Genomic DNA, 10,989 nt, shown 5'->3' on the forward strand with positions numbered 1-10,989 from the left:
TAAGGGTTTAACTTTTTTTTTAAACTTATGCCAGTTTAAAAAGTTTTTTTTTTTCTGTTGGGATGATTTGAAAGCAGTGGTAAGCAAGTGGCATTTATAGGGAGAACTGATAACACTCTCTCCAGTCTTGCCAATGTTTCACTGAGTGGATGCTTTGCTCATCCAGCACTCTATATCAGACACGTCAGGATGGTGTTCACTTTTATCTGTTGCCCTGCATCTTGTACGTGGTGGAGTTTGAGGATTTGCTAATTGTTTCAAGGTTTAGGTTGAGTTCCAGATGTTTAGGTCCCTCTGCGTCACCCACATCTCTCTCGCTTTCCTTCCACGGTCATCAGAATCTTGTGTGGGCCCAAACTGGATGGCAGGTTCCCTTCTTTGAAGGACAACGGGAAGAAGTTGGGGTTTTTTTTTTGCCAGTCTGGCAGCTTCCGTGGTCACTTTATCCTGATGGGGACCCCACCAATGACCAGATTTTTTCAGCTCAATTTCACAACTTGACGTTTGCGTTTTTCTGTGGCTCCTCTCTCACTCCCCTTTTCTCATGTTTTAAATTTCAACTTCACAGGCTATCAGAAGTGGAGGCTTTACAAAGAGGAAACCGAAACCAGTCATTGGAGAGTTGCTCGATTTCTTATAAGCCGAGTATCATGGAGTGAAGGAACACCGTTTACAGTGTGGAGGAACGATACATGGTTTTCTGTCAACGGTGAGGTTTCAGCCAGTTATCTGACCTGCTGTCACACTGGAGAGAAATCATGGAAGTGTGCAGATTGTGAGGAGTAGTTCCGATCCCTAGTGGACCTGGAAATACATTGACACGTTCAGAGTGGGGAGAGGCTGTCCACTTGCATTTGTGTGGAAAGGGATTCACTCAGTTCTCCCAACTGCTGGCTTAACAGCGAGTTCACACTGAGGAGCGATCATGGTTAAATTCAGCGCGAGTTAACACTGGGAGAGGCTGTATGTCTAACCGGAGGGTGGCAAGGGATTCACTATGTTATTGTCTCACCTGTTGAGGCATCAGCGAGTTCCCAAGTGACTCCAGCACGCATCTATGTTCATTTTGTTTTTTTTTACTGATGTGAAAGAAATTCCAGTCCACTTTTAGGTGCTATTATTTTGAATAAAAGTCAAATAGATCAATTTGGTGTTAAAGGAAGTGTGAAATCATATATTGAGTTTATCAAAAGTTAGTTCCTTTTGAAGTGCTCTTCCTCGCTGCTTCCTCTGTCATCACCTCAGAGAACACGTGTGAGGTGCCCATAGACGTTCTGCCTGTCGGCAGGGATGGCCGTGGCTGACGAGGGACGTTAAGAAACATATAAAGTTAAAAGAGAAAAAGTATAACATAGCAAAGATAAGTGGGAAAATGGAGGACTGGGAAGCTTTTAAAGAACAACAGAGGATTACTAAGAAGGAAATACACAGAGAAAAAATGAGGTACGAAGGTAAACTGGCCAAAAATATAAAGGAGAATAGTAAAAGCTTTTTTAGGTATGTGAAAGGCAAAAAAATGGTTAAGACTAAAACTGAAGGAGGTGGCTCGAGAAATCGTGGATGCGTTGGTGATTATTTTCCAGAGTTCGATAGATTCGGGATCGGTTCCTGCGGATTGGAGGGTGGCTAATGTTGTACCACTTTTTAAGAAAGGTGGGAGAGAGAAAGCAGGAAATTATAGACCAGTTCGTCTGACCTCAGTGGTGGGAAAGATGCTGGAGTCAATTAGAAAGGATGAAATTATGACACATCTGGATAGCAGTAACAGGATAGGTTAGAGTCAGCATGCATTTATGAAGGGGAAATCATGCTTGACTAATCTTCTGGAATTTTTTGAGGATGTAACTCTAAAGATGGACAAGGGACATCCAGTGGATGTAGTGTACCTGGACTTTCAGAAAACCTTTGATAAAGTCCCACATAGGAGGTTAGTGAGCAAATCTAGGGCACATGGTTTTGGGGGCAAAGTACTAACTTGGTTGAAAGTTGGTTGGCTGATAGGAAACGAAGAATAGTGATAAACGGCTCTCTTTCAGAATGGCAGGCAGTGACCAGTGGGTACCGCAGGGATCAGTGCTGGGACCGCAGCTTTTTACAATATATATTAATGATATAGAAGATGGTATTAATAGTAACATCAGCAAATTTGTTAGGAGATTACAGGGTGACCTGGACAGGTTAGGTGAGTGGACAGATGCATGGCAGATTCAGGTATCCACTTTGGTGGCAAGAAAAGGAAGGCAGATTACTACCTAAATTGAGTCAAGTTAGGTAAACTAACTTCACCCCGAGAGTGGTGGGTGTGTGGAATGCTCTGCCCTAGAAGGCAGTGAAGGCCCAGTCTCTGGATTCGTTGAAGAAAGAGTTGGATAGAGCTCTCAAGGATAGTGGAATCAAGGGTTATGGAGATAAGGCAGGAACAGGATACTGATTGAGGATGATCAGCCATGATAGTAATGAATGGTGGTGCAGGCTCGAAGTTTACCTAAACTTCACTCAATTTAGGTAAAGGGCAGTACAAAGAGATCTGGGTATTCTTGTACACCAGTCAATGAAGGCAAGCATGCAGGTACAGCAGGTAGTGAAGAAAGCTAATAGCATGCTGGCCTTCATAACAAGAGGGATTGAATATAGAATATTATGTGCAGTTCTGGTCTCCAAATTTGAGGAAAGACATTCTGGCTATTGAGGGAGTGCAGCGTAGGTTCACGAGGTCAATTCCTGGAATGGCGGGACTATCTTATGTTGAAAGTTTGGAGCGACTGGGCTTGTACACCCTTGAGTTTAGAAGACTAAGAGGGGATCTGATTGAGACGTATAAAATTATTAAAGGATTGGACACTCTGGAGGCAGGAAACATGTTTCCGCTGATGGGTGAGTCCCGAACCAGAGGACACAGCTTAAAAATAAGGGGTAGGCCATTTAGGACAGAGATGAGGAGAAACTTCTTCACCCAGAGAGTGGTGGGTGTGTGGAATGCTCTGCCCTAGAAGGCAGTGAAGGCCCAGTCTCTGGATTCGTTGAAGAAAGAGTTGGATAGAGCTCTCAAGGATAGTGGAATCAAGGGTTATGGAGATAAGGCAGAAACAGGATACTGATTGAGGATGATCAGCCATGATAGTAATGAATGGTGGTGCAGGCTCGAAGGGCAGAATGGCCTACTCCTGCATCTATTGTCCATTGTCACTAATACGGAGGCAATCTGATCAATTGCCTCTGCTGCTTCCCTCCCTTCCTGTTAGACTTGTTCCACAACAAAGTTGCGTTCATCTGTCACCCCCCCCCAGTGCTTGCACATTACTCGTACCATCCACTGGCATTATTTCAAAGTGGGGACTCCTACTGGAACCAGACTGTATTAAATTTAAGAGGGATGTAAGTCTGTATGAATACGTGATAGGAGTGCGAGGAGGTTCTGAACATAAATCAGAAATTTGACTTGCAATGTTTGAATGTTGCAAAGGCTTATGGGAGTAGAAACCAGAACTGGATTATTTGAAATCTTTTTGAGGCTAAACTGAAAGACCCGGTAAATGAGAGTAAAAGCAAGATTTTGTAAAAGTTATATGCTGTATGCAATTACTCTGCATATCGAATTGAAATGAGGGAATCCTGAACTTAATGTACTAGTGCTAGAATTATCTAAAATTCAGCTAAAAATGAAAAAAAAGATAAAAAGAAATGGACAAGGATCAGGAAAGGAACAAAGAATTGGAAATACAGCTGGAAATTGAGAGAGAATAATAAAAACTGGGAAATTGAATTTTAAAAACACAAACTCCAAAGAGCTAAGAAATTAGACAACATGACTTTGTCAGAGTAAAACTCAAAAGTAAAGAATGAAAGAAAAGGCAGAGGGTCAGTCTAATTCCGAAGACAGATTTGATTGAACTAGAAATTTACGCTTAGTACCAAAATTAAGAGTTCAAAGATATTTAATTTTTAAAAAGTAGCAGGGTTGACAAATTGGTTAAAAAATGAATAACTTCATGCTTCATCTGTCATGAATTTGTCTTAACGTAACTTGTTTAAACTGCACCAAAGACATATTATGTCCTCCTTGTCACTAGTTTTGAGTCATTCACTAATTTGAAAATATTACATTGGTTTCCTTCACCCAAACTGTTGGCATATTGTGAACAGCTGGGGCCCAAGCAGCATTGCGGTACTTGAAACTGCCTTCCATTCTGAAGAAGATCCATTTATTCCTATTTAAAAAAAACACCCGAAAGAACTGCGAGTGCTGTAAATCAGAAACATAAACAGAAATGTCTGGAAAAGCTCAGCAGGTCTGGCAGCATCTATGGAGAGAAATGAGACTTAACGTTTCAGGTCGGGAGACCCTTCCTCAGAACTCCAGTTCTCAATGAACAAGTTGAATGTAGGTAAAGGGCCAGCGGGAGCGGTCCAGGTGGAGGGAGAGTGTTGGAGGTGGACGAAGGGGTCCATGGGATGGGGGAGGATTCTTGTCCAAAGAAATAGGCACGGAGGCGAAGGCAACAGAAGAAGCGTTCAACATAATGTCATGCCTGAAATTCATTAAGGTGGGGACATGGAGGGATAAAACCTTTGCTTAGTATAGAATGTTCACCGTCAGAGAGTGGGAGGTCAGGAGGGATGGTGAATAATACAGGAGATGGAGTTGGGGAGGGGGTGGAGTCAAAAGCAAGGGGAGGGTAGGAATGATCTGGAAGGCCGTGGATATCTCTTAGTTGTTGTATCCCGTGTGCCTTGAGGCTTGAAAGCTCTGAGGAAGGGTCACTCGACCTGAAACGCTAACTCTTGATTTGTCTCCACAAGTGGTGGCACTGTGGCTCAGTGGTTAGCACTGCTGCCTCACAGCGCCAGGGATCCAGGTTCGATTCCAGCCTCGGGGCGACTGTCTGTGTGGAGTTTGCACATTCTCCCCCATGTCTGTGTGGGTTTCCTCTGGGTGCTCTGGTTTCCTCTCACAGTCCAATTTGGATGTGCCGGTGTTGGACTGGGGTGTGCAAAGTTAGAAATCACTCAACTCAGGTTCGATTCCAGCCTCGGGTGACTGCGTGGAGTTTGCACATTCCACACTGTAAGTAATCTGATCTAATCTAATCTAATTCTCCCCGTGGCTGCGCGGGTTTCCTCCGGGTGCTCCGGTTTCCTCCCACAGTCCAAAGATGTGCAGGTCAGGGTGAATGCTAAATTGCCCGTAGTGTTAGGTGCATTAGTCACGAGGGAAATGGGTCTGGGTGGGTTACGCTTCGGAGGTTCAACACCGGGTTATAGTCCAGCAGTGTATTTGGAAGCACTAGCTATCATAGCGCTGCTCCTTCATTAGGTAGTTGCCTGATGAAGGAGCAGCGCCCCGAAAGCTAGTGCTTCCAAATAAACCTGTTGGACGAGAACCTGGTGTGTAATTTTTAACTTTGTACCAGGCTTTGATTTTGCACACCAACAGTATAAGATTCTGGATCAGAGTGGTGCTGGAAAAGCCCTTCTGGACAGACTGGGCGCAGGGGTTGACATGATGTTTGCTTTGAAATTTGTGACTGTAAACCTTCCCCTTCCGATATCCTGCAAAAGAAGGGGAGAAGGACCAGACAGAAATTGCACTGCACGGCTTGGAGGAAAATCGAGACGTTGCAAGAAAGCACCAAGGGCACAGTCTCTCAGCTGCAGTGCAGCCCAGGAGGGAGCAGGTGCCCCGGCGCAGGCGCAGTTTAGCAGCAGCGGCCGACGTCATGGGGCGGGGCGGCTCCCCGAGCCGGTTGCCCTGGAAACCGTTGTCTCGGCGAAGCGAGGTGGGGGAAAAAACAATGGCTAGGGGCGGGGCTCCTGCCTGCAAGCTGGAACCCCAGGACGTCACCGCCGGGCTCTGCGACTCCGACTTGGCTGCTTCAGGCAAGCCCCGCCCGCCATTGTTGGACGTCACAATGCGGACGGACAAGTCGGGTTCAAAGTGAAACTCCGGGGATAAAGATCCTGGCTGACCCTTGCTGGAGGACTAGGGATGGTGTCAATCTGAAGTAGACTGCTCCTTGGTAACTGCAGTCTATACTGTGGAGGGCCACCCAGTCAGTAATATACCCCCCTCTGTATCCCTATACCTTATTTCTTCCATGTGCCTGTGCAATATAATGTTCTCAGGTAAAAACAATGACTGCAGATGCTGGAAATCAGAGTTCAGGTCAGAGTGGTGCTGGAAAAGCACAGCAGGTCAGGCAGCATACCAGGAGCAGGAAAATCGACGTTTTGGGCAAAAGCACTTCATCAGGAATAAAGGCAGAGAGCCTGCAGAGAGGAGAGATAAATGCGAGGGGGGTGGGGCTGGGGAGAGGGTAGCATAAAGTACAGTAGGTGGATGGGGATGGAGGTGATAGGTCAGAGGGGAGGGTGGGGGAGGATAGCAAAGAGTACAATGGGGTGGGGATGGAGGTGATAGGTCAGAGGTCAATAAAAATCATACTGTTACCAATATGATTTCAGCTTTGACATATTGAAAATTTTCCAGAAATGTTTTAGGATTAGCCACTTCCACCCTCGTTAACAAGTCTCTTCCATCAGATGTAGTCTAACTAATAACAAGTTGTCACAGAGTCATACATCACAGCAGGTCAGGCAGCATCCGAGGAGCAGAAAAATCGACGTTTCAGGCAAAAACCCTTAATCAGGAATAGAGGCAGGGAGCCTCCAGGGTGGAGAGATAAATGGAGGGGTGTGGAGAAGGTAGCAAAGAGTACAATAGGTGAATGGGGGTGGGGATATAGGTGATAGGTCAGAGGGGAGGGTGGAGTGGATAGGTGGGAAGGGAGATTGACAGGTAGGACAGGTCATGAGGCTGGTGCTGAGCTGAAAGTTTGGAACTGGGGTAAGGTGGAGAGAGGGGAAATGAGGAAACTGGTGAAGTCCACATTGATGCCTTGGGGTTGAAGTGTTCTGAGGCGGAAGATGAGACGTTCTTCCTGCAGGTGTCGGGTGGTGAGGGAGCGACGGTGAAGGAGGCCCAGGACCTGCGCCTCGGGACACTTCAACCCCAGGGCATCAATGTGGACTTTAACAGTTTCCTCATTTTCCCTTCCCCCACCTCACCCTAGTTCCAAACCTCCAGCTCAGCACTGTCCCCATGACCTGTCCTACCTGCCTATCTTCCTTTCCACCAATCCACTCCACCCTCCTCCATGACCTGTCACCTTATCCCCATCTCCACTCACCTATTGTACTCTTTGCTACTTTCTCCCCACCCCCACCCTCCTCCAGCTTATCTCTCCACCTTGCAGGCTCTCTGCCTTTATTCCTGATGAAGGGCTTTTGCCCGAAATGTCGATTTTCCTGCTCCTCGGATGCTGCCTGAACTGCTGTGCTTTCCCAGCACCACTCTAATCTAGAATATAATTTTCTAATGATATGCATTCTCCACTTCTGCCAATCTTTTAGGCTCCAGGTCCATAATAACGAAGACTCACTGCGGGAAACGCTTTAAAATTTCCAGGGAGCTGAGGCGCCATCAATGCATTTACAATGACAAGACCCTGTTCAGGCGTTCTTACTTGGTGGGTGGATGGGTTCAGAATGCCAACGAATTAACGCTGACAAAAGTGCACGTGGTATTCACTGAATGCTCGGCCCTGCTCAGATACCAATGAGTTTGTAAGTATTTAAAGAGACTGGGTTCTGCTGGTAACCACACCCAGGACTGAAACCGATTCATTCTGACCGTGGGGAAAGTTGGAGGGTTTCTTTCTATTGGACTGGCTGCTCTGCTTCCTGTCGCCCTAATGTTCTTTGAACCTGGGAGTGCACATTTCCAGCATAGGGCAGCATGGTGACTCAGCGGTTAGCACTGCTGTCTCATGGTGCCAGGGACTGGGTTCAATCCCAGCTTCGGGGACCTGTCTGTGTGGAGTCTGCACATACTCCCCCTTGTCTGCGTGGGTTTGATTAGATTCCCTACAGCGTGGAAACAGGCCTTTCGGCCCAACCTGTCCACACCGACCCTCCGAAGAGTAACCCACCCAGACCCCATTCCCCTACCGTATATTTTACCCCTGACTAATGCACCTAACACTACGGGCAATTCAGCACAGCCAATTCACCTGACCTGCACATCTTTGGACTGTGGGAGGAAACCGGAGCACCTGGAGGAAACCTACGCAGACACAGGGAGAATGCGGAAACTCCACACAGACAGTTGCCCGAGGCTGGAATTCAACACACGTCCCTGGTGCTGTGAGGCAGTGGTGCTAACCACTGAGCCACCATGCTCATGTTTCCTCCCACAATCCAAAGGTGTGCAGTTGAGGGTGAATTGGCCATGCTAAATTGCCCATGGTGTACAGGGATGTGTGGGCTAGGGGTAAATGTAGGACAATGGGTTTTGGGTGGGTTGCTTTTCGGAGAGTCAGTGTGGACTTGCTGGGCCGAATGGCCTGTTTCCACACTGTAGGCATTCTATGATTTCCACTGAAATGAACCATAGAAGCTGATGAAGTACATTTATTTTAATCTGGATTAAAAAAATGTTTTCCCTGCCACTTCAATTTATCTAAAATAAATATGCGTGTCTGTTCCATTGAGTCTACAGCACAGGACGAGACCAATTGGCTCAATTGGTCTCTGTCAGTATTTATGCTCTACATAAGTGTGCACCTAACTGTGATAGATAAGTCACCACAAGTTACCTTTATTTCATCTACTGATTAAGAAATCTCATAGGCCATCAAGTACTGAAACAAGCTTTTAAACTTTATTGCAAGCAGCAACCAAAATAAGAGCTCTCAGGTCAGCAAGTTAAGCCTCACAACTCAACTTGGCTATGACCAGATTAATGGTGGAATTTAGCTCTGATTCTAACCAACAGTCCCTGTCTCTGGAAGTGTCCAGGGTTCAGTCCTTGTGCAGTGATGTTCTTTGAAGTTCTGAGTGTGAAGGGCTCTGCTGTCGGATTATTACACAGATTTTTGTCCTGTGGGTCTATGATGTAACATTATCGATGAATCTTCAGATCCTTTCATCATGTTCTTTCATCCACATTTGCATCCATGTAACAAGGAACAAAGGAGCTACTTCTGATAAGTAGGCAATTCTGCAGCTTGCCTTCTTATCAGAAGTAGTTTCTTTGTCCCTTTTTACATTTGGCCTTAACTTTCTGTTTGCAGACACAGCTTTCCTGGGAGTGACTCGTAAAATTCTTCAGCCGGACAGTCATTTATCCTTAGGGCATGAGGCATCTGGTTATCAAGCAGGGAGGTTTATAAAACCATGAGGGGCAATAATAGGATAAATACACAAAGTCTTTTCTCAGGGTTGAGGGAGTCCAGAACTAGACAGCAGAGGTTTAGGGTGAGAGGGGAAAGATATAAAAGGGACCTAAGGGGCAAGTTTTTCATGTAGAGGGTGGTATGTGTATGGAATGAGCTGCCAGAGGAAGTGGTGGAGGCTGGTACAATTACAATATTTAAAAGGCATCTGGATGGGTCTATGAATAGGAAGGGTTTGGAGGGATATGGGCCGGGTGCTGGCAGGTGGGACTAGATTGGGTTGGGATATCTGGTCGGCCTGGACGGGTTGGGCCGAAGGGTTTGCTTCAGTGCTGTACATCTCTGATTCTATGTGGTGTCAAAACAGTTTTGTTCATTCCTGCTCCCATGTAAGGCTAATTGCTTTCAATTCCTGTATAAATTTGCCCTTGTCTTTTATTCCAGACAGAGTTATCACTGCTTCTTTCAGTCTTTCAACAGTTACTAAAGTTCACACTGTCACATATCTCTCTTCATCTTCCATCCATCAACATATCCTACTATTCCTTTCACCCTCGTGTAAGTATCCAGCGTTCCCTTAAATGTATTCCCGCACCACTTGCTGAGGGAGTGAATTCCTCATTCTCAACACTCGCTGGGTAAAGAGATTGCTCTTGAAATCATTACTTGATTATTGAAGCATCTTCAAGATTTCGATCAGGTCACACGAGTCTCCTTTTTTCTAGACTCCACACACACCTCTCAATCAAACTCTTCTCCCTCCTGCCATCTAGCAGAAGATACCAGAGCATTCGGTCTCTCACGGCCAGACTGTGCAACAGTTTCTCCCCCCTGAGGCATCAGGCTCCTTAACACGATACGATCGGACACTTTCCCATCTGAAATTCTTTGCACGACTTCTAACCGCTGCGAATAAAGTATCTATGATTTATTATTCTTCTGTTACACTGTAACATGCGTGTTTTGCACTTAGAGTCATAGAGATGCACAGCATGGAAACTTCAGTCCAACCCGTCCATGCTGACCAGATATGCCAAACCAATCTGCCAACACCCGGCCCGTATCCCTCCAAACCCTTCCTATTCATATACCCATCCAAATGCCTCTTAAATGTTGCAATTGTACCAGCCTCCACCACATCCTCTGGCAGCTCATTCCATAGCCTGTGTGTGAAAAAGTTGCCCCTTAGGTCTCTTTTATATCTTTCCCCTCTCATCCTAAACCTATGCCCTCTGGTTCTGGACTCCCCCACCCCAGAGAAAAGACTTAGTCTATTTGCCCTATCCATGCCCCTCACGACTTTGTAAATCTCTATAAAGTCACCACTCAGCCTCCGACGCTCCCTAAGCACTGCACGATTGTGTAGTTTGTGCTGTCCACATAGCACCCTCAGTCCTGGAGGAACACTGTCTCATTTTTACCGTATCAGTTGTATCTGGTAGGAATGACAAATAAAAAGCTACTCTACTTGACACTCTACTAAAAGGCCCTTTGGCCCATCCAGTCTGCACCAACAGTGCACTGCTCCCAGTTTCCTGCACTTGTTCCCTATCCTTGAATATTTGAAGTACTCATCCCAATTTGTTTTAAAAGGTTGCGAGGTTTCGATCCTCCACTACACTCCCAGGCTGTGCCTTCCAGATTCCCACCACCTGCTGAGTAAAAACGTTTCTTTCTAAATTTGTTTTTGCCCCTCGATTTGTTGCCCCTTGTCTCCAAAACTACACCTTCTCGCGATGGAGCCCTCATTCCAAGG

At 46.0% G+C, this 10,989-nt stretch overlaps 1 protein-coding gene across 1 annotated transcript in view; it reads left to right on the forward strand.

The window, feature by feature from the left end:
- The window catches only part of LOC122543626 (zinc finger protein 850-like), a 39,577-nt gene extending 38,442 nt beyond the window's left edge, over nucleotides 1-1,135 (forward strand). Inside the window, exon 5 of the mRNA XM_043682449.1 lies at nucleotides 569-1,135. The gene's annotated coding sequence lies outside the window, so the exon portion shown is untranslated. The remainder of the gene's footprint in view (nucleotides 1-568) is intronic.
- Nucleotides 1,136-10,989: the final 9,854 nt, after the last annotated feature.

The sequence above is a fragment of the Chiloscyllium plagiosum genome, chromosome 44, assembly GCF_004010195.1.
Source record: "Chiloscyllium plagiosum isolate BGI_BamShark_2017 chromosome 44, ASM401019v2, whole genome shotgun sequence".
Lineage (NCBI taxonomy): Eukaryota > Metazoa > Chordata > Chondrichthyes > Orectolobiformes > Hemiscylliidae > Chiloscyllium > Chiloscyllium plagiosum.